The sequence below is a fragment of the Pelodiscus sinensis genome, chromosome 2 (assembly GCF_049634645.1).
Source record: "Pelodiscus sinensis isolate JC-2024 chromosome 2, ASM4963464v1, whole genome shotgun sequence".
Lineage (NCBI taxonomy): Eukaryota > Metazoa > Chordata > Testudines > Trionychidae > Pelodiscus > Pelodiscus sinensis.
This window is the reverse complement of record NC_134712.1, coordinates 163,325,825-163,349,615: the sequence shown is the minus strand read 5'-3', so window position 1 is coordinate 163,349,615 and position 23,791 is coordinate 163,325,825. Positions and strand designations below refer to the sequence as shown.

Sequence of the window (23,791 nt, the reverse complement as noted above, 5' to 3'; positions counted from 1 at the left end):
ATGTATTTGTCCTTGCTCCCATTACTTTGGAAAGCCAGCGAGAGGCCGAGAGATTGTCTGAGACTGCTCAAGAGTGCAGTTTGTGGGTGGGTGCCTAAAAAGTAGAGATCTGGAAGTTTTTTCTTTCCTTTGGTTTAGTATAACGGGATAAATCTTGGAAAGCTCTAGCCTACGTAAGGAAATAAATTAGACAATAGAATTAATACTGGATAGAGGAAATTCATCAGTGGTTGGTAGAAAACATTATGGGAAAATTCACGGACCCTTTAAAATTTCTCTGATAACCAGTCAATTCAGGCCATGGACTCAAAACATTTTCCCTTCACTTAGTTTTGCACAGGTTTAATGAGTTGGCATTTACATGGAGACACGGGTTTTTTTTTTACATAAGAAGTATGTTTAATTTTTGAGACATAAGACTTTGGATGGACTAATTTTGTTTATGAAAATTACCAGTTGGGCAATTAACACAGAATGCAGTTGCTGCATCAGTAACACTGCACTTTAGTGTTACTAAAATCAATCAAGCAGGAAGAGCTGCAGGATGATTAGCTAGGCGTTTCTATTTACATAGAAATTTATATCAGCCCCAGAGGTCCTTCATGCTGGTTGGCTTGTATGAAGAAATTTGCACTGATGCTGCCTGTGTTAATCCTGTTTGGTAGAGAAATTCAGTCTTCAGGGCTGTCAATCTGAAAGTAAAAGTGAAGCATATTTTCCCCTTCTCTTCCTCTAAAATAATCCCATAGTTAAAATGGAGCAGCCTGGGAACAGTTCATTCCAGTGTCTTTATGCGGAATGATCTGGTTAGGAACGTTTAGCCAGCTCAGCTGTTTGATTGTCTGAACATCCCTACATGCTTTATAATTCAAAAAGTGCAGCCACCAGTAGATGAATGGAATGCTTTATTATAGATATTACATCTGTGCAACTCTCCTGTGTCAACCATTTCAGTTCCCCACAACTCCCTGAAACACCATTTTGAGAGATACAATAATTCAGGGAAGAAAGACCCACAATCAATCACAGCCAGCCAAAACTTGGATAACAGCTTTCAAGTGCAATTCCTAGAACTGCATTGGAGCCAACTTCAAAAGTCATTCTGAGTTGCCTTAGAAGAGAGAACCTTTCGTGCAGATTTTAAAACGTTAAGTACAATCAGTTCCTGCAGGAATAAGAAGTGGAGCACAATTCTGTGACCACTGGGTATCATGCTGAGCCAGAAGACACGAATTCTGTTCCATGTTCTGCCACTGAATCATTCTATGACTTCAGCAAGTCACTTAACCACTCTATGAAATGGACTTAATAAAGCTCACCCCACTCTTTAAAAGCATACAACAGTGCTATATAAATGCTTATTGATAAAGGGAAGTCTTATTAATTAACTGCATAAGCAGGGCTTGACAAATTTTGGAAAACCCTTCTCGCCAGACAAAAAAGGGACTCGCCACCCTCCCCCCCCCAAGTGGTTTTTTTAATGGCATAAATTCCTAATAAGAATAAGAACAGTAATTACTAATATGTTCTTCATAAATATCACCTAATTTATTGATAAATATCTTATAAACTTCTACCTTTTCCCTCTGCTGCCATGTCTCCTCCCCTTGCTCCATCAACTTCCCTTGGTGCCTGCAGCCCCCAACCCCTCACCCTCCTCTCCTGTCCTGACTCCTGCCCTTCGCACTGCCCTCAGCTTTCCTGAGACCTGCCCCCCTCCACTAGCCCTTCTCTTTCCCCTGTGCCCATTCCTCTAGTAGCCCCACTCTGAGCAAGTGATCTACCCCTCCTCATTCCCTCTCCTAACACGTCCCTCTACACACCTGCCTTGCCTCTCTCCTCTGATGCTGGTCCCTCCCCTGCAGGTGTCTGCCCTTCTGCTTTACCCCCAGAATCCCCTGGCACTTGCACCCTCCTGATTCCTCTCCCTACCCTCACTGCCCCTGGCCCCTTTGCCCTCTTTTTCCCTGATACCCACCCCCTCAGCACCCTCTGCCCCCATTCTCCTCATGCCCCTGTGCCCTCACACATGCCTTGATCCATCCCCACCTTCCTCATGCCCACCCCTTCTTTCAAGACTTCTCCCAGCATGTCCCCCTCCTCCCTTTAGCCCCCAGTGACCTTACCCTCTCCTCTCCCAGCATCACCCTGTCCCCCCCTCCCACCGACACCTCCCCTCCTGCCCTTTTCCTCATTGTCTGCACTTGGCCCCCTGGCATTTGTCTCTCCTGCACCCCTGTCCCTTGGTGCCTTCCCCTTTCTTCTTCTTCTCCTGACCTCCTCCTCTCCCCTCAGCACAAGCCCCTTCCCCATATTTTTTCCCTCCCCTCCCCACACAGCCCAGCCCAGCCGCTTCCCCTCCCCCAGGGCCAAGCAAAACACCCCCCCTTTTTTGTTGTCTTTTACACGTTTGCATTTTGCAATGGTTTTTTTGGTTTGTTTGTTTTCATTTTTGTCCCAGCATTTTAGCCCTATAAATAGCAAATAGCATTTTCATTCATTTTTTTCCATAAAAGCAAAGGTGCTTCAAGTGAACTCCCCCTTTCACTCACTGCTGGGTCACAGCAGCCTTTTCCCTGCCCAGTCCAGCCCCTCCCTATGGACAAGCACCCCTCACTCCCAACCCACAGGGGAAACATGGTGCAGGGACAGCACAGAGCAAGAGGGGTGCAGGGAACAGTGTGGGGGGGGGACAGGGGTGGCGCAGGGCACAGGAGGCACAGAGCCAGAGGGATGCAGGGATCGGGGGGAGCAGGATGCGGGGTGCGGTGGAGGCACAGGGAATGGGACGTGGGGAACAGGAGGGGCAGAGGGATCGGGGTCTAGGGGCAGTGCAGGGAACGGGCAGCACAGAGCTGGGGGGGAGCAGGGATCGGGGGGAGCAGGGTGCAAGGGCAGCGCAGAGCCAGAGGGAGAGCAGGGGATCCGGGATGCAGGGGCGGCGTGGGGAATGGGCGGCAGGAGCCAGATGGGGCACGGGGCGGGTGCAGCGAGTCAGGCGGTCGGCAGGGAGCGGTCTCTCACCGGCGAGGGGCTGGGGTGTGGCAGGACTGGAGCCGGCAGGGTGGGGCCTGGCTCCGCTGCATGCCACAGCCAGCTGCCAGGGACACGCAGCGAGAGCCGAGCTGCCACGGCCCTTTAAAATCGGCGGGGCCACATCATGCCAGCGTCCTGGTGTCTACCAGCACTCCGCCTCCTCACGCTGCAACTGCGCACAGGCAGCCTGGCGCTGAGAATCGCCGCAGTTACCCCTCGCCGGCAGCGTTCTGTTTCTCTACCGGCTGGCGGATTGAATGGGGCCAGGCCGCCCTCAGTGCGGGCTTCGGCCAGCCTGTGACAACGGCCCACCGGGCCAGTCCGCCCCTGCACTCACCAGCTGGCAAAATCTACTCGCCACAGGCGAGTGGGCGAGTGTATTTGTTGAGCCCTGTGCATAAGTATCGGGGAAAGCCATTTACTGAGAGGTAGGATACACTAGAAGCACTACAGCAGGGGTGGCCAAGCCACATGTGGCTCTTTCCTTCGAGAAATATGGCTCTTGGTAGTTCTGAGCCACGTGCCTGGACTGCTCACGACTGGCCGTTCTGCACACGCACCCCAGCATCTGGAGGGAGAAGCGACTGGCGGCGGTGGTGAGTCCAGGACCGAGGCATTATGTTAGAGTGTGGGGGGGTGCCTAGCTCTGGGGGAGAGAAGAGGCCTGGGGTGCTGAGCTCTGGGGGAGGGGGAGGGAGGGAGAATGGGGTTAGAGCAGGGAGGCTAGGGATGCCTTGCTCTGGGGGAGAGGAGAGGAATTGGGTTAGAGCGGGGGTGCTGAAGCACCTTAAACTCAAAGTCTTCATGGATGCAGAATAAGGCAGCAAACACAGATGTCATATTTAAATTCCAGGGCAAAAAAAGAATCACAGTGGTTTACACTGTGTTTCTTTAAAGAAAATTCAAAGGCTATTGTTTGCCAGCTTGAAGCAATTATTCTGTGATATGAGTCTCTCATGTTTTTAAATCTCTTGTATTTGCAGTCTGGGACAGACCTGAATTTTGAACTATAAAAAAGCCATTATCTTCACAAGTAAAAAAAAAATGAGGAAACCATATGTTAGGGGTCAACTCCCCAGTCTTTGTAACCCCCTCCTCACGCAAGTGTCTTTCAGTGCAGTCTTAGCTCTCCTTATTGTTATCGGAGTCCCTGTAACCACTGAGAGGGAAGTGGGACCTAGACCCTTCCTCTCTCCAGGTCCCAGCCCAGGACCCTAAGAATAGGCATAAATGACGTCCTGTTCGGCCAGGAGGGCAATGCCATAACACGCCGGCCCACGGGCTGTTCTTAGCCCCGTCCTGGGCTCCTTCCTTGCCTCTGGCCGTGCTCCATCTGGTCGCTCCGGTCACCTCTTTCCACCCTGCAGGCTGGCGCCTCCCCAGCCTCAGTCGCTGGAGTCTCGTCACTCTTTGGGACCCTGCTCGCCCGCCTCTCCGGAGCTTGCTGCTGCCACACTCCCTTCCTCCCCAAGGACGGGTGTCCTCCTTTTCAAAGCCGACGCCCTCTTCCCGGGATGATGGCGCATGCGCTTCTCGGCCCTCCAATGTGTCTGCCGGGGGAATCCCTCTGTCTACGCAAGCAGCGGTGGCCGAACAGGCTTATCCCTTCAGCCCCCGCCACCCTGTCACACCATAGCAGAGATCAACAAGCTGGAGTGAAACAGGTACTTCAAATTGTGCTAAGTTACTTCTCAGTTCAGTTTAATTTTAAAAAACTCACAGGACATAATAGGACAGTAGTGTTAAATTTAAAATACATGGTGGGGATGCTTTTTTTTTTTTTTTTTTGATGTGAGAATATTACTGGTGTTTTTAAAGGTTGGATTTTTTTTTAATTTGATGTTTGTTCCTTCTAAAGTTCTCTGAAGATCTATGGACTGGCCATGAATTTTTTAAGTGACTGGATACTTTTTTATTGGTTTTTGTCTGAAATGTGCTGTAATGTTATTTTTATCACTACATTTTGTGTACTATATCTACTTATAGATATATAAAAATAAATATATAATACATGGCTCATCGCACGGTATCCACAGCTATTCTGTCTCTTCATCTCTAAGGGCTCATCTCTAGACTATGGGGAACAGTCAAAAGAAGATATGCAAATTCCACGGGAATTTGCATATCTTCTTTCAACCGTTCCCTGTAGTCTAGATGAGCCCTAACTGGTTGAGCACCCCTGCATTACAGCAATGCAGCTGCACTGATGCAGTTGTTCTCTTGTAGCATATCTGGCTATGCCAACAGGAGAGAGCTCTCCCATCAACCACCTCCACCAGAGGCAGTAGTTATATCAGTGGGAGCAGCTCTCTTGCTGACCTAATGCTATTCACACCAGTGCATAGGTCAGTGTAGCTCATGTTGCTCAGGGGGTGGCTTATGCACACCTCTACGCATCATAAGTTATAATGACGTAACCTATAGTGTAGTCAACCCTTAAAACAATCAGTAATATTCTGGGGGCAGGGGCGGCCTGTGACTATAGGCGGACTCAGCTGAGACCTACTCCTGTCTGGGGGTAAAGATCTGTCAAGACAACTATCTGAAAGAAGAGGATGATGTTCTTATAGATGGGTAGTGTAGCTTTTAGTACTATCGTGCTTTTTCACAAAACCTACTGGAGGCATTGTCCACAGACAGCATCTTATATCCTTTTGGACATGTCATTGGAATGTCATAGGATGCACGGGTAAATACTATTCCCCAGGTGGCTTGTAAAATCTGGGATAAAATTCCACCAGCTGAGGGGTGGAGGCAGCTCAGAGGTAGACCTCCTATATTACAAGTCTGTTCCAGTGTTGAACTATCAGGTTGTCAAGCCCTTGCAGGCCAAATGGGAAAAAATCACTACAATCAACTCTTTGGCTAAGTGTTGAAGATAATCTCATACTCTGTGTCTAGACGACATCCCTCTGTCGGCATTTGCACTTCAAAAGTAAAAATGAATCAGGGATTTAAATATCCCGTGCTTCATTTGCATAATCACGTCATGGCATTCTTTCAAACAAGAGCCATTTTGAAAGTAAAACCGCAGTCTAGACGCGGTTCTTTCGAAAATGGCAGGCTTTTTCGAAAGATCCTGTACTCTGAGTACATGATCTTTTGAAAAAGCCTGCCATTTTCGAAAGAACCGCATCTAGATGGTGGTTTTACTACATAATCTTTCGAAAAAGCCTGCCGTTTTCGAAAGAACCATGTCTAACCATGGTTTTACTTTCGAAATGGTGCTTGGTCGAAAGAGCGCCATGATGCGATTATGCAAATGATGCACGGGATATTTAAATCCCCGCTTCATTTTCACTTTCAAAGTGCCTCATTTACATCCCTCTGCTGACAGAGGGATGTAGTCGAGATCTAGAGTTATTGAGTAAGTGTGGAAAATGGTATTTGGTGATCACTGAGGCAGTTCTGGATTCTATTACTGTTGCTGGTCAGTAGATTTTCTGTGGTTTTAGGCAAGCTAGTTATCTAGATAAGAATTTATGAGTTGCCCTATTCACTGTAGTATTTAGGCACATGAATTAAGATATAAGAATATTCCACAGAGATGTTGCAAATGAGAATTCTGCACTCTGTTCTGCCTACTGCTGTTAAATGAAAGTATTCTTTTGATTTTTGGAGTGTCTAAAATTTTGTCTGAGAAAAATTGTCTCGGTGCAGAAAGGCCAATGTGAAGAATTGTTCAGCACTTTCCTCTTAACACCTTTCTTTGACTCAGTATAATTTCTTGTGGCAATATATTCCATAGTCTAGGACTACTATACTCAATTCAGGAACTAAATCAGCTATCAACATTACCCAAAAAAGTCACAATTGTGTGACTTGATTGTTTCATTTACTATATATATATATATACACATAAGCTTCAGGGTAGCCAAGTTAGTCTGTACAGGATAAACTTAAAAACAACAAAAGTGCTACCAGATCTTTTGTTGTTATATATATAATTCTCACAGCAAAATGGCTGACCAGGTATTATTTTATCAACTACAATTGGTTAATAACATAGTAAAAGCATCCTGATTGGCTAATTACGTAGACTAGTTAATAATTAAATGTCATGGAGTTTTATTTTTGTGTGTTGCAAGGAACCACATTAAAATAATCACTTGCAGCACAGTAGCCTCAACCTAAGTATCACTGGTGTAGGAGTTTTCACCCACAAATATCTCTCCTTGTGTTCTTGATAGTTTCACCTCAAGCCTTGATAATGGCTCTCTATATGGCAAACATAGTGCTCTCACTGGCTAGTAGAAGAAGAGCAAATCTTTGGTAAGTCAATACCAGGCAGGGGCTGATGAGAGTGCCGCGGGGCCCAGGGCAGCACCGCAGGGCCCCAGGCAGCGAAAGTTTGTGGGGCCCCTCCTTTGACACAGCGCATGCACCGTGGCGCCACAGCGCATGCGCGGGGCCTCGGGAAACGCGGGGCCCGGGGCAGCCGCCCCGCTCGCCTTGCCCTAAATCCGCCGCTGATACCAGGCACTTGAATTAAGCCTGTAAACAATTTGAAATGTGTACAAAGGCCTGCTGTGATGCATGTCTGTCCCATCCAGAATAAGTGGTGCAGCATTCTGAATGAGATGTAGTGCATGCAGCCAAATGGTAAAACAAGCTGCATCAACTAAACTTAGCAAAAAAGGCGACATGTGTTACAGCTTCCTGATCCTCGACCCATAGAAGACAATTATTGCTGCCATCATCTCAGCATTCAGGAGTCAAGATACCACAATTGAAACCCTGTGTTCTCGGTCAATGATAGGAGTCAATGCTGTTGATGGCAAGGTTAGTGAACAAAGTGAGATTCTAAGTGCTTTCATCTTAGAATTAAAAGCATTTTCTTTGTGGTTGGATTTAGCATGAGCAGCTTGTGCTTCTGGGCTCTAAGATGTGTGTGCAACAATACTTGATGTGTCTGCCTAAAAGACGACAAAGCTGGTATCCCCATGGCTGACATTTATGCCTATCGTGTGGTCTGAGTTGAACAAAGGCTTCATGGATGCAGTGAAAAGTAGAGGAAATGTAGGTCTCTGCAAGGAACAAAAGTGGTAACTTTGGTGGAGGAGGAGCCACTCTAGGGAAATCTGTTAGACAAAAGTGATCAGCATCCTCTGCTTGCTCCCTTGTCTGTTCTTGCTAGATTTTGTAAAAAGTGATACTGCAGGTCAGAGATTCAGCAGCCTGAATAATTTTGCTTGGCCCTTCTCCACTGCCACTGGGTCATCCATTAGTACAATCAGAACTATTGCTACATCCTCTTTGAGCCCAAATATGTTTTGACTAGCATGCTTGCTGGTTTTGAGTTTAGGAACCAAGCAAACAAGTGCTACAAGTGTTACAGGGGACTCAAACCCTCAAGTATATCTACTGGGAACTTGAGTTGAGGAAAGTGTATGTCTCTCTCTAGTATTCTCTTCAGCTAGAGCAGTGGTTCTCAACCTCTTTGGCACTGTTACCCCTTAAGCTTAACCAATAAACCAAAATTACCCCTCCTCCTTTTTTAAATGGAAAAGAAAATTACAATTAATCATATTTATTGCATTTCATTTTGTTTTACATTATGTTGAACACAATTGAACACTTATTGTATTTTAAACTTGTTATATATTAGGTTCATTTTTCAGAAAATGAATATCACCTCACGAATAGTATTTCTCAGAAGATTTTCTCTGTGTGAAGGTTGATACTGCTTGACTAGCTTAGAGATATGAGGTTGTGTCACAGCTAATGCACATCTCAAGTCATGACTAAGATCCGATCTATTCCTTGCCTTCGTTTTAATGTTGACCATTGTAGAAAAGCCGATCTCACAGCAATATGTAGTGGCAAATGGAATTAGAAGTTTGAGAGCTCTGTCAAAGAAAATCAGGTATTTTAAATCAGCTTTTCGCCAAAATGTTGCTGGATCAGAATCTTGTAAATCTGATTTCAATGTGTTATCTTTTCACAGATGAAGGAACTCTGCTTTCGTCTTGATATCCTTGTCTTTGATTACTTTTCCTTCCACTGTAAATGGTCCCACAATCCATGCATTCATGTGATGCTGCTCTATAGCTTGAGAGTATCCGCTGATGCATTCTGTTACTGACAGTAAGCATCAGCAAATGAACATTTCTGTTTGGTTGCCTCAAGCAGATGTGTCAATTCTAACCACATGGATACATCCAGGGGCGCCCATCCATATAGGCGAACTAGGCGGTCGCCTAGGGCGCCAAGTTAAGTGATGCGCCAAATGTTGGTGCAATATCATTGAGGGGTCTGGAGGTGGGGGGCGCCGATTGCATGGTTTGCCTAGGGCGCCAGTTGCTGGCAGCTAGTCTAGGACCACTCCTGGATACATCAACAGCTTGAAGCCCTAGGTCGGTAAAGCTGGAACTTACTGAGGAAACTAGAAACCTTGTTCTGACCTGTGAGAATATTCACCATATTTCCTTGTAGTGGGAGGTTTAGGTGATTAATTTCAGTAAAAACATCTGCAGGGTATGCCAATTTTAAAATTAATGCATGGTCCATTATTTCTCCAAATAAGTCTTGCTCTTTGGCAGATCTTTCTCTTTCAAAGAACACTGATATTTCTTCTCTTAGTTGCAACAGTCAGTTTAAGACTTTTCCACATGATAACCAGCGAACTTCTGTATGAATCAGAAGTGCACTAAATTCAGCTTCAATCTCTTCATATAATACTTTACATTCTGAAATTTGTGGCACTACCTCGAATGTGATTAACATTTTTAACAACTGCACAGAACACTTTGCTAAGATCTGGTGGAAATGTCTTCACAGCCAAAGCATAGCTCTGAAGCACACGGTGGGTGAATGTGGCATGAAGGATGACCTGCCGTATGGGAGCCTTAAACCCAGAATGAGTTCCCATCATTGACGGTGGTCCATCAGTGTATATACCAACTAATTTTGTCCATTATATACCTTTTCTTCTTTTGTCAATGAAAAAAATTCTGCAATGTTCTGAACACATCTTCTCCATTTGCAGTTGTGGTCAGTAATTCAGAGAATAAGAATTCCTCCTTCACGGTGTCACCTTTTATGTACCGAGTGTACATGAGTAATTCTTCATAGAAGGCAACATCTGTTGATTCATCCAACTGAAGTGCAAAGTAGGGACAAGCTTTCATCACTGCAACTACTTGATCCAAAATGTCTTCACTCATCTGAGAAATGTGCCCTTCCACAGTGCAGTTTGAAAGTGATACCTGATCCACCTTTTTTGCATGTTGCTCCCCAAGAACAAGCCTCAGTTTTTCAAACAGACATGGTTTGATGAGATTCTCTCCGACTGTATGAAGATTTTTACGTTCAGCAATTTGGAGAACAATACAATAGGATGCTTCAAGAACAGCTTCATTTGTTTTCGCAAACTAACCCATTGAATCCAAACAAGAGGATTGAGGCTTTTCTACTGAATTATCAATAATGCTAGTAAATCCCCACTGTAAAAATGCTTCTTTATATGACCGTTTCTTTGTTAAAGCCATGACTGAAATTAAAAATCTAAAATTAGAAATCTTGAAAATAAATTTAAAAAAAAACATTTAAGACTGGTTATAATTTGAAGAACAAATATGATTATTCATCAGATTGTAAATTACATCATACTACACTAAAATGTGTATTGTATTGTAAATCTCTAGTTAAATTTCCATCATTTAAATTTAATGTAAAATTATAAATTATAGTGTGTTACTCTTATTTGTAATTTTATATTGAAAAAGTAATAACCTCATTAACATATATTACACAAAGACTAAATAAAAATATTTACTTTTCTCTTTTATACTCTAAAAGAGAAAAAATCAGAAAGTGAATTAATTAATGCCAAATTTAATTAATAATTAATAAAGATTGACTTGCCTCAAGTAACAACTGCATTTAATTATTAGCTATTATTAGGGGGCTGAGCACTGGTGAGGGTGCACAGTTTCCAGCTCCCCAGAGCACCAGGGAGGGGGGAAGGAGGAGGCCGGGTAGCTGAGCTGCTGGCGGGCCACGGTGGCAGCCCTGTGGCTTAGGACATGCCACCCCTGCCGGGAACTCTCTCTCTCATGCCCTGAAGGAGGGGAGGGTGAGAAAGAGGAATGTCTCAATGCCTACAGCAGAGAATCCGGGGGGCGGGGGAGCAATCCCTAGAGTCAGACCGTCCTCTGTTATTTCCAGTAGCACACGGCCCTCTTTACTGCAGGTAGGGAGGGTGTTCCTGGCGTTGGAGAGGGAGGAGGCCACAAGCAGGTAACAAGACGCAGTGGCCCTGCTGCCATCAACCGAAATCCTGGAGCCCTGCCCCCAGGGACAGCTGCACTACATGTGGCAGGGGGAACTGACCAAGGGGAGCAGATCCGGGATTCCAGAATGACAGACGCTACCCCCAGAAAACACATCGCGACCAGGCCTGGCCCAGGGGAAGGAGGAGGAGGCCACGTGGCTGAGGGCGGAGGTGAGCGGCGGAACACAGAGTGATATGATGATGTCACTGTGTCGTCCCGCAGGAAAATTTTTTTTGTATATATAGAGAGAGATTTCATTACCAAGGCTGAACCCAAAATGATCTTTTATTGGGTTTGCCAGTGGTTTTATAGGAGCTGAGTGGTAACAGGACTGAACATGTCTCTGCAAGTCAGATCAAGTTGTGCTGCAATGCACACTGTTACTGCATGACTCATACTACATCACCTCAAAAAGAACAATAATAAAATATTGTTGAATAAAGAAAATTAAACAATGTATTGATTTCGCCTTTACTTTGCATTAGTTCAATTTAATAATATAAAACATACATATTTTTCGTTGCTGATATTCCTTTATTTATCAGAAGTGTATGTAGCTGACCAGCTCATTCGACCCTGAAATATGCCAAATTACCCCTCAAGGGGTAATTACCCCTCAGGTTAAGAACCACAGAGCTAGAGCAAGGAACAGCACTGATTAGCTGCAGAGGATTTTCATGGACATTTACAGATTTGAGGACAAGGAGAAATTACTGATCTATAACATTTAGCAATAAAAACCCACAATGCATTCTGGCTGTCACAGCACTTCCTGGTTTACATTTATAGGTGTCCCCATAGGTAACACCTACAGGCAAGGTACATACATACAGCTATGCTTAGAGATGAATAGATTGCTTATACTTTTAGTTTAGCTGCTTAAGTTAGCTGCAGGCTGACCTATGAAAGCGTTCACATTTAAATCTTCACAGTAAAGCACTTTAAGAGCAAACCTATTAAGGTTAATAGAATGAACTTATAATGCCCATGGTTAGGGAAGGGGGAATGAGACACTCAGTAAATTGTTCAAGAAATAGCCTGTCATCTCTGGGTTTGCAGCTCAAGTCCTACCAATGGATCACTCCATTATCTTTAATGAGATGAATTTTAAAGTGCTATGCTCCTCAAATTTTAAATATCAACATCAGCTGTGTTACCTGACACCTCACTCTGCCCTTAAATGCTATAATAGAGAATGTGTATGGGATGTAAAATGCAAGGATATGCTAGATAAATACAAAAGTGTATTGCCTATGTCTAAAGTAAAAAGAAAAAAATGCATCTCTGTTCAAGCCACCTTGATCCTGTCTAACTAGAATTAAACATTCCTGGAAGGAAATTTTAAATTGAATGAACCCACAAAGTAAACTGTTACAAGGGGTGGGACAAAGGGAAAATACACAATTTGTTACAAGTAACTTTCTAGTAAATATTTCTTTTCTCTTAAGAATCAGAGATTAGCTATTTACTAAAGAATTAGGGCCAAATTTTGAAAGGTATTTTGAAGCCTAAATTATAGATAGGTGCCTTGTGGGATTTTCAAACATGTCTAATTCCCAAGACACGTTTCCTAATCTCAGTATCTGCATCTAGGAACCTAAATACCTTTGAAAATTTGTTTCCACATCCAGACAGTGCAGGAGCTCATTCTCACATTTCGGTTCCACATGTACATTGTACTCAAGTGATCCCTTAACCTCCTCTTAGTTAAAATAAATGAATTAGTCTGCTTGAATTTATCACTGTAAGGGTGCATCTACCCAGCAGGGCTGAACTTGAAATAAGCTATACAAATTGATTTACGTCAATGGCGTATATTATTTCGAAATAGCTTATTTCAAAATTGGGAGCATATACAGAACACTTATTTCAAAATAGAGCACTCTTCCTCCAACTTCCCTTACTCCTTGTACAATGAGGGTTACAGGAGTCAGAGTAAAAAGTCCTCCAGTTTGATAGTATTTCAACATTATTTTGAAATAACTGCCTTCTGTGTAGATGTGGACTAAGTTATTTCGAAATAACGCTAGTTACTGCATTGTTACTGATAATTCTAAAATTTCCATGTAGTAAAGAACAAGTTTTTAGGATTCTCTTTGTTTGTATGCTGCTCATACACTTCTCTTTGTGTACCTTTGCTTCCCTTATCAATGTTCTACAACTCCTACCTTCTGATATTTTTAATTACTGTCAACTTCCCCTTTCTTCAATTTTTTAAATAGCTGCCTTCACTTTCCTTTTTAAGCAAGTTGTGTTTTAAGCCATACATCCTTTCTTGATTATAGGATTGAAGCATTTGGGGCCTCTAGTAAAGTAGTCTTAAATAATTCCCAATTATCATTCAGTTTATTCTTTTTCACTTCTTTCTCCTAGTTGATTAGTGAAACAATTTGAGGATGTTCAAATTGCAAAACAATTTGAGGATACTGAAATCTTTCTCTGTCCCATTACTGTGATGGGTTCATGTGTGTCATTGTTTCCCAAAGTAGATACTAAACACCTAAAAGCTTGTTGTCTAACTAATAAGTGATTGCTAGACTAAAGGAGTATGTACTGGGCAGGCAGCCTCTATTCCAAGCCCCTCTCAAGTTGTGCTTCATTAAACTAAATATTTTAAAAAAAATGTTCAAGCCCACCCAAAAGGCCACACAAATAAAGTTTTATCTTTCTTCACCTAAGCCTTCTCGCCGAGTGCCTTTCCTGCTTTGGGAGGGCACTCCCAGGCCTTACCCTGGCAGGAGTCTCAGAACTGCCTACTAGCTCTTGCTCACTCCTAGCCATCCCTAATCCCTAAGCATTCTCCACCTGGTTGTTCTTTATTAATGTAGTCTCCCTCATTGCTCCCAGCTGCTATTCTGTAATCAGAATTGGTTAGCTTCAGTCTTCCAACCATGAAGGGGCAAGCCATCCTGTTACATACATTATTTTAAAGCTGTTAGAAAGTGTGGGATTCTAGAAATAATTTTGCATATGTGAAAGATTGCCAGAAGGACTTACTGATTGTATTTCAATTAAAATCTTGATTTGACTATTGCATAGCATTATTGTAAATTAGGTTCAGAAACTATAAATTAAATGAGCTAGGACATTTTGATTCAACTCATCTTCATTTTTATGACGGCTTGCTTAATCTTTAATTTATAAAAAAAAGATAGACATTAGACTGATTTATCCCTAAAAAACTGTAGTGCAAACAAAGTGACCTACCCAGAGGAATAAGGTAAAATAATGAAAAATGATTCCTGAGCCCTGTATAATATTTCAGTTACTTAAAATAACACATTATCCCCATGAGCCACTTGTGTCATTTTCACCTAGTTAGCATGCTAAGCAAAAGGATGCTTTGGTTAAAGTTGAAAACTGCCTTAAAAATGCATGTTAAGGAGTTGTTCAAAAGTGCACACAATGCTGCATTTTTTAAATTATATTTTTGTTTTTGCCAGCTGCATCATTAATGAAACACATTTGCATGCCCTCAGTACAGGAATTGGATACAACAGAATAATTAAAAAGGTAATTCTGAGGCAGAGGAGAGGGAGTGTAGGGGTAATTTTAATTGAATGTGGATTTTTCTTGAACAATCATGCACTAGGATTTGAGAGCAAAACAAAAGAATCTCAGATTGAAAGAAATTAAATATGAAAGGAAGCTACTGTTAGGTTGTCTGTTCCATCCTTTTCCCTGATGGTTATATGCTTCTGAGCTCTTCAAAACATATCTAATCCAGAAACACACTGCTGTTTTTAACTTAAAAGAATTCTCTCTGTGCCTCACTGAGTAACCACAACAGTTCTCAACTCTGGCAAAAAATCCAGTAGAGACATCAAAAGTTCACTCTCAAGTACCCATTCAGAAAACATAATGTAACACTCTATTGGTGTTGAATGGGCACACATTTCAGCCTTTTCCTAATTGGTTAGTTACCGGACTAGAGCACAGACCTAGCCTCCTATATCACTTGATTAATTTGAAACTGGGCTAGACAAAGCACTATTGAGTAGAGTGTAGTGAACAACCCAACAGTGGCAGGGAGTAGACAAGAGTAGCGATTTGTATTTTCCCCTTCTCTAGAGTCTATGATTCTCTAATGGGAGTCTATATATTTAAATGCATACTTGTTATGAAAGGTTAGCCTTTTCCTTCAGCATCTAATCAACTGTCTGGCTTACAGTATCTTGTCATTCAAAAGTGAACATACAAGTAGTCCCTTTGCAAAAAGTTATAAACAGAAACAAGTAATATATGATATTTCTTGGTATAACTGGTAAGTTATTTTTTAAAAATTTCAAGAAGCTTAGTATAGGGCAGGGCTACTCAACACGTGGCTCCATTTGTTTGTGGCCCACGGTGTAGTCTGGGTTTATGTGGTGTTCAATGCATAGCCCACGCGTAGAAGCCAAAACAAAAAAGTAGTCAGTATAATGCATTTTAGTAGTTAAATTCCTGGACTGTCATTGCACATTGAAAGTGCTGTCATAGTGGGTGGAAATTGGGTAAATACTGCATTTTATTAATATCAGCAGAACTGAGTTAACTAGGGCCTGTGCGTTGTGAAGCTTTGCCTTAATCTTTGTATTCATACCTGTCAGTATGAAAGAAGCTATTTGCATATATATTTCAATGTATATACAATCACACTTAAGTTGTGGCTCTTGGCATGTGCTGAGAGTATCATTTTGGCCCCTGGGACTTCCAAATTTGAGTAGCCTTGGTATAGGGGATAGCATTAGATTGTATCAGTCCTGAAGAAGAGCTCTATGTGGCTGGAAAGCTTCTCTCTCATATCAAGAGACATTGGTCCAATAAGACATATGCCCTCATCCACCTTCTCTTTTTAGGGCACTAAATTGTGAGTCAGGAGTCCTGCATTCTATTCCCAGCTCTGCCACTGACCTCCTTTGTGATCTGTGAGAAGTCACTTCAAGTATATATGTCTCCATTTCCTATCCTACCCATGCCTCTATTTGAGGTCAGGTCTCCATTATGGTGGATGTTGTAGAAATATAGCAACAATACAGTACATTATTAAAAAATACAAGTGGTCCAGGAAGGATAGAGAAGACACAACCACATACACATACTTTTGGCATTCATTTGCATGGATTTAAACTATAAATCGCCAAATACCATCTAACCCCTAGCATTAACTGGCTTATTTCTTATAGGTAATGAATGAGAGGTGAATCTTTTCCTTACAAATCAGTTGTGGAGGCAAGTTCTATTTATAAGGGGCATCACAGAAAAAGACACAGGATGTTGGTGAGACAAGACTATTGGTTGAGCCATGTGATAAGAGGTGGACACCTAGGGATGGGAAGATTTGTGAATGGCCAGGAGTGTGGAACCAAAAGAGCTTGAGCTTGGTGCAGAGAAGGGATTTGAAGATGTGGTTACAGCAACCAGCAATTATGATGAACTTAGTCGTTATGTCATGGAGCAGGATGACAAGGATGTTAGCGAGACTAGAGACAACATGGTGGCCGTTATCATAATCAAGGTGGCAAAATAGTACAAATGAAAGTTTGGCTGACTGGCTGAAGAGAAAAAAATGAATCTCAAAATATTATGAGGAAGTAGGAGCAAGATTTTGACACAACATGGATAGGGTTGCCAGATTATTTCAGAAAAAATACCGAACAAAAAAAACCCCCAAGAGTTGTTTAGCAAAAAAACAAAACAAAAACCAAACCAAACCAGCAAGGTTCTTTTTAAGAAATGCATGGTGAGGCTTTTTGGCCCTACAGGTTGCCGGCAGCCATCCGCCATCTTGCCTCTCTGTACTGGGCCCGACATCTCTCCGGTAAGCACAAGGGTTGCTAGGCTGCCTCCGTATTGAGCCGGACAGCCCGGGATTTTCACCTCCTGGCTAGGAAATAATCAGAAAGTACTGGACATTTTAGGTGTCCAGTATTTTATGAATTTTTTTACCCAACAGAGGCGAAAATACCAAACTGTCCGGTTCAATATCGGACACCTGGCAACTCTAAACATGGATGAATGGTCTAAGAGGGAGAGGCTGAATATTTACATTAGAGACTTCAAAGACAGAGGATGGTGGAGCTGTCAGTGACAGAGGGGAAGGTGAAAATGAAAAGCTTTAGTCATGGTAAGGGGAAGATGAGGATAAGACGCCAAGAAGGAGATGTAACCAGGACAAGTTAAGATGCAGGAATTAACCTAGAGAAACAGATGCAAAGTGTAAAACTAGAGCTGCATGTCAATAGCACAGGCAGTGTTAAATGATGCATTTCCCTTTTATTCTACAGTCATTGCTCAGAGCATTGCAAGAGTGCTTTGTAAAATGTACTGTGTAGTGCCATTACAGTAGAATGCTATAGTGGTCTCTTTGTAAAGGTCAATGATCAGCCAGCTTGACCTGCAAGAAGTTCATGAAGGAGAGAGCAATAATTGCAGCAAGTGCAAACATAGTGAACTCAGGGGTACAAAGGATCCACAATAGACAGCACCAACAAGGGCAAAATGCTGAGGACAAAGCACTGTTTTCGGTGACAGTCCTCCTTATACAGCCAAAAAAGGTTGTCCAGTTTGTTATAACATGATTGCTCCAACCTGCCTCTCTTCCCTTTGCTCAAAAGTGAGTCAATTTATGCAGTCCTATGTAAGGCAGGTATTAGCTCTGTAAAAGGTACCATTCAGCTGGAAAGAGCATAACCAAAAAGAAATTGAAAACTATTGAGCTACATAGTCACCCAGGGCTCCATGCTTCAGAAGGCCCATCTCCTGCTCATGTGAGAAGGGGACTTAACCATTTTTACCTCACAGCTCCTTGTCCATCAGGTCAGGAAGCTGCAGTTGGAAGGGGAAGAAGACACTGAATCACTTTCACCCTAAGCCCTGTCTAGGACAGCAGCACAGAGAGGGAGCTACACAAGAAGCCTGGTGATGGTGGGGAGCTCAGAGAGGGCAATGTGGGATACAGCCTCTGTGCAAAGGTCATGACCTCTGACAACTTCCTGAGGTTCAATGGATCTCAGGCAGATTCAGGGTGCTAAAACTCCTTTTCACACGAGGACATGGGAACAGAATGACTTCCTGCCTCCCTCTCCAATAAAGGCATATGGAGCCTGCCCCCTATAAAAAGAGGGGTTTTTAATATACACACATAACATATTGTAAATAATTTAAATGATGAAAAAATTGAATATGCCCAGATAAGCCCCAGTGGAATCTAATGTAACTTCAGGGACAGTGGGTAGCATAGGCAAGATAAGGTACTGCCTTCTCAAAAGTTCTTATGCTCTCTGCTGGTCGCCCAGGAGTACAGGGGCCACAGCACAGCAGCCTGGCTCTCCATCTGGCCAGGAAGGATCAGGCTGCTGTGTGGCTGCACCAGCTGCTCTGGTCACTTGGGAAGGGTGAGGTCATGCCACCTGCTGGGAGGCGGATACTAAGTGGGTTAAGGAGCAGTAACTTGGGGAGGGAGCTGGGCTTGGTTCCACAGGATGGGAGGTTGTGGAAAGGATGTGGCCTCATGCAGAAGGGGTGGGTCTGGGGCTTCACCCACCACCCATGTGCAACTTCAGTGACACCAGTCGATCTATATCTTCATTCACAGGGCTGGAATTTGAAACAGCTACTTTCATCTATCCAGCAGAGGCTGAAAGCATTTGAAAGATGATGCTTTTCATTCTGTGTGTGCAAGTGAGGGAGGAAAAGGCTATAACAACTGGCACTGTGCGCTGTAGAATCGAAGGTTCCTCGTCTATGCAGCTGCAATACCAATGTGGATACCAGATACTGAGGCTACAAATGGAGAGAATGTAGGCTAGACTTGGAGTTGGGGAGTGGGTGGAAATATGACTAAAATAAAGCACGGATTAAACTATTTAATAATTGTCCATGCTGTAACCATTGCCTAGGCAAAAATGATAAGAACAACTCATCTGTAGTAGACACTTTTACCAGAGTCAGTGAGGGAATGAATAGTGGTGTCCTATGGCCCAAATGGAGAAAAAAACCCACATTGTTTAATTTCACATATGTGTGAAAATAAAATAGACATCAATTTATTACTGTTTACAATTTAAAGATACATATACTCCCAAATCTGTTCTTGCAGCAGCAATTGGTCTTCTCAAATGATGGTATTTAGCACATCTTCTCCTTCCCTCTCCACACACCAGCTTCTCTCACAGAAGCAACATAATTTTTAAAATACATAAACAATATTTTGCTCTGGCTTATAGCCAATATTCTGATTATTTTGGACAGAGTCATTCATACCACCAGGCTACGTCTACACTGGCCACAATTTCCGGAAAAGGGATGCAAATCAGGTAAGTCAGGATAGGGAAATCCGCGGGGGATTTAAATATCCCCCGCGGATTTAAATAAACATGGCCGCCGCTTTTTTTCCGGCTTGGGGAAAAGCCGGAAAAAAAGCATCTAGACTGGCGCGATCCTCCGGAATAAAGCCCTTTTCCGGAGGATCTCTTATTCCTACTTTGAAGAGTATTGCTACTTCAAAGTAGGAATAAGAGATCCTCCGGAAAAGGGCTTTATTCCGGAGGATCGCGCCAGTCTAGACGCTTTTTTTCTGGCTTTTCCCCAAGCCGGGAAAAAAGCGGCGGCCATGTTTATTTAAATCCACGGGGGATATTTAAATCCCCCGCGGATTTCCCTATCCTGACTTACCTGATTTGCATCCCTTTTCCGGAAATTGTGGCCAGTGTAGACGTAGCCCCACTGTTTCTGACAGAATAAATGATCATCAGGACTTATTCATCTCTCGCTACTGAAGTTGTTTGGACCATGGTAACATCTGAGTGAAGACAAATGAGGGGCAGTTCCTGCCTACTATTCATTTCTGCAGTGCCTTCTCGTCAGTGTGAGTGGTATGCAAAGAGGAATGAAAAGTGAGACTAAATTTGGAATTTTATTAGTGTTCTACAAATGAAAATGTGTCTGCCAAAGATGATCAGAAGGATACTAATGCCTCTCCCGAAATATTTTCATGCTAGTTTCTACCGCACTGAGCTCTTAGACCAGTGGTTGGGGCTGCCGGACGCCTTGGGGCGGGGCCACTCACACACGGGGCACCCAGGGGCAGGGCTGCACACGCGCCTGGGGGTGGGGCCACGCACATGTGCAGGAGCGGGGCCACCCATAGACTGCGTGCCTGGTGCCAGCGCCACCCATGTGCCGCACTTCCGGGGCCGGCGCTGCTCCTGTGCTGCACACCCAGGGGTGGGGCTGGCGATACGCCATGCGCCCGGGGCTGGAACAGCCCATGCGCTGCATGCCCAGGGCTGGCACCGCTCCTGTGCCGCGCGCTCAGGAGCTGGCATCACCTATGAGCCACCCGCCTGGGGTGGGTGCTACTCCTGTGCTGCGCGCCCAGAGGCGGGGACGCCCATGCGCAGTGCACCCAGGAGCCGGCAGCACCCATGCACCGCGCACCCAGGAGCCGGCAGCACCCATGCGCTGCGCACCTAGGGCCAGCGCCGCTCCTGTGCCATGTGCTCAGGGGTGGGGACACCCATACGCCACGCACCCAGGGCCAGCAGAGCCCATGTGCCACGCGCCCGGGGCCGGCGCCACCCATATGCCGCGCGCTCGGGGGGGGAACAGCCCTTGCACCGTGCACCTGGGGGCGGGGCCGCCCATGCGCCACGTGCCCAGAGGTGGGGCAAGCCCCAATCACTCAGCGGGCACACAAATGGCCCAGCGGGCGCCCCATTGGGGACCACTTTCTTAGACTATATTCTGATCTCAGTTATGTGTTTAAATCAAGCAAAATTCAGTTGAGTTTGAATTTATAACAATAACTGGGATCAGAATTTGACCCTATAACTGCAGAATTATTCTTGAATTAATACAAGTTGAGGCAATCCCCCTTCCCCCCCCAAAAAAAACCCGCCCCAAACTCTTGAGAAACAGTGCAGCCAGGCAGCAATGGCAAAGCTTAGGCACCCCATCCAGGTCCCCAAAGGTCTAGGCAGGTTTGTACTTAGGGTGGCTTGCCTATGTTGCCACTCATAGCCCTTAAGGTCATGTCCAACTTCCTGCACATTGCAGGCCACAGAACTTCATTCACCCACTCTTGACTCACTTCTGCCTGTGCTACCATGGCTGTACTATTATTTTCAGTACACTAGTTTGATGAGAACTAGCAGAGGTATGCCCACTCGAGCTGGGAATCACACCCCCAAGCCCAGCTCCAAGTGTAGATGTGGCCTTAAAGCCATCTACTCCATCTCCTATTTATAGTTACTTTTGATTTTCTGTTGTTTTGTCAATTTAGTTTAGAAGAGGAAGAAAAAGAAATCTAACTTCCTCCATGACCATGAATGTGAATACACTACCTTTGTAATTTAAGGTATATTTTGTTCGCTAGTCTACACAGTCTTTCATTAAACATGCAGTGGGATGTAGTAGCCCTAGCAGCAAGCTCCAATTATGGGACTGACAGAAGGATATCTTAACTTGCTGCTGTGCTCCATTACTCAGAATACTTGCTGGAACATTTGTATTTGCCATACTGCATGTGATCCAGACATATCAAATGTCAGTATCCTCATACTGCACAGGTTTATATGAATGTATTGAGGGCCAGAGTTCAACAAAACTCCGCTCCCCTCAAAAGGTTCAGCTGAAAGTTTTCATATGGGAACACGTATATCTTCAATAGTAGAGAGAATCCCACTTTCATTTAGTCACTTATGGAAAGCATTCCCAGTGGGAGTGACCATTTGCAGAGGACTTTTGCAAAGTCGTAGATTTCAAGGCCAGAAAGGACGACAATAATAATTCCTAGAATATATCTTTTAGAAAAACATCTAGCATGATTTAAAAATTCTCAGTGATGGAGAATCCACAACCAGCAAATTGTTTTAAGGGTTAATTACTCTCACCCTTAAAATGTAGGCCTTATTTCCTGTCTAAATTAGTGTAGCTTCAACTTTCAGCCATTGGAGCATGTTATACATTTCTCTGCTAGATTGAAGGGCCCATTATTAAATATTTGTTCTTCTCATAGGCGCTTATAGACTGAAATGAAATGTAATGTCTTTGTTAAGCTAAATAGATTGAGTTCCTTGAGTCTATTACGATAAGGCATATTTTCTAATCCTTCAATCATTCTCATAGTTCTTCTCTGAATCCCTCCCTCAGATTATCAGCATCCTTCTGTAACTGTGGACACCAGAATGGGACATAGTATTGTTGCAACAGTTGCACCAGCACTAAGTACAGAGATTAAATAATCTCTCTATTCCTGCTCAACTTTTCCCTGGGTACACATCCAAAGATCACAGTAGCCCTTTTGTCCAGCACTTTGCATTGGGAATGCATGTTCAGTTGATTATGCACCATGATCCCCAAATATTTTTCAGAATTGCCACATTCCAGGATAGAATACCCCATCCTGTAAGTACATTTTTTGTTCTTAGATGTATAATTTACATTTTATCATGTTACAAAGCACATATTGTTTGCTTGTACCTATCTCTTGAAAAATCTGACACAGATTTCCCAAATATAGTTTAAAAATCTGTTTACACTGAAAGAATGTTCCACTAAAGTCCAGTGCACACGCAAAAAGAATTAATTTTTTTTTTTTACAAAATTCAACAAAGTGAACAATTATGGTGACCAATCAGTTTCAGTTTACTATATCATAAGTCCCTTTTTCACTTATTTTCACAATCTGGCTTATACTGCCTCCCCAATTTTAACAAAGCCCCTTGATTTACTTTGGAATACATATGTGCTGCTTGAGATGTACTATTGACTTTATATATTCATTAGTAAATGTGTAGCATAGATTTCAAAAGAAATAGTGTGTTAGAGTCAGGTCCATGACAAGTGTTATACTAATACTATACTAAATACTATAGAAATAGTAAACAATAATAAAGTTATGCTGAAAACAAGTAGTCCTATGGCACCTAAGGGTATGTCTACATATCAGCGTTATTTCAGAATAACTGACATTATTTCAAAATAACAAAGTGCGCATCTACACAGCAAGCAATTATTTCAAAATAATGTCGAGATGGAGGACTTCTTACTCCCGACTCCTGTAACCCTCATTTAATGAGTAAAGGAAGTCAAAGAAAGAATGTTCTTCCTTCAACTTCTTGCTGTGTAGACAGCTCCAAAAGCCAAATTAAGCTATTTCGACTGAAGCTATACGATTGATGTATCTGAAGTTACGTATCATAATTTAACTTTTGCCCTGCAGTTTAGATGTGCCCTTAGAGACTAACAAAATACATAGAATCATAAGCTTTTGTGGGTAAAATCCATCTGATGAAGTGTGTTTTCTCCACAAAAATTCATGATTCTATATATTTTTGTTGGTGTTACAGGACTACTTGTTTTTAAAGTTACAGACTAACCCTCTAAGGTTATGTTAAGTCAATCTAAATTCTCACAGTGTGATGTGATGATGGAGTAGAATAATTTTATGAATAGATTTGGAACAACTGATCTGTATTCTGAAACACATTGCATAT

General features: G+C 43.2%; 1 long non-coding RNA gene across 1 annotated transcript in view; it reads right to left on the bottom strand.

The window, feature by feature from the left end:
- Positions 1-464: 464 nt before the first annotated feature.
- LOC142826804 (uncharacterized) overlaps positions 465-23,791 on the bottom strand; it is a 93,820-nt gene continuing 70,493 nt past the window's right edge. The window contains exon 3 of the long non-coding RNA XR_012901054.1: positions 465-692. This is a non-coding gene — a long non-coding RNA (uncharacterized LOC142826804). The remainder of the gene's footprint in view (positions 693-23,791) is intronic.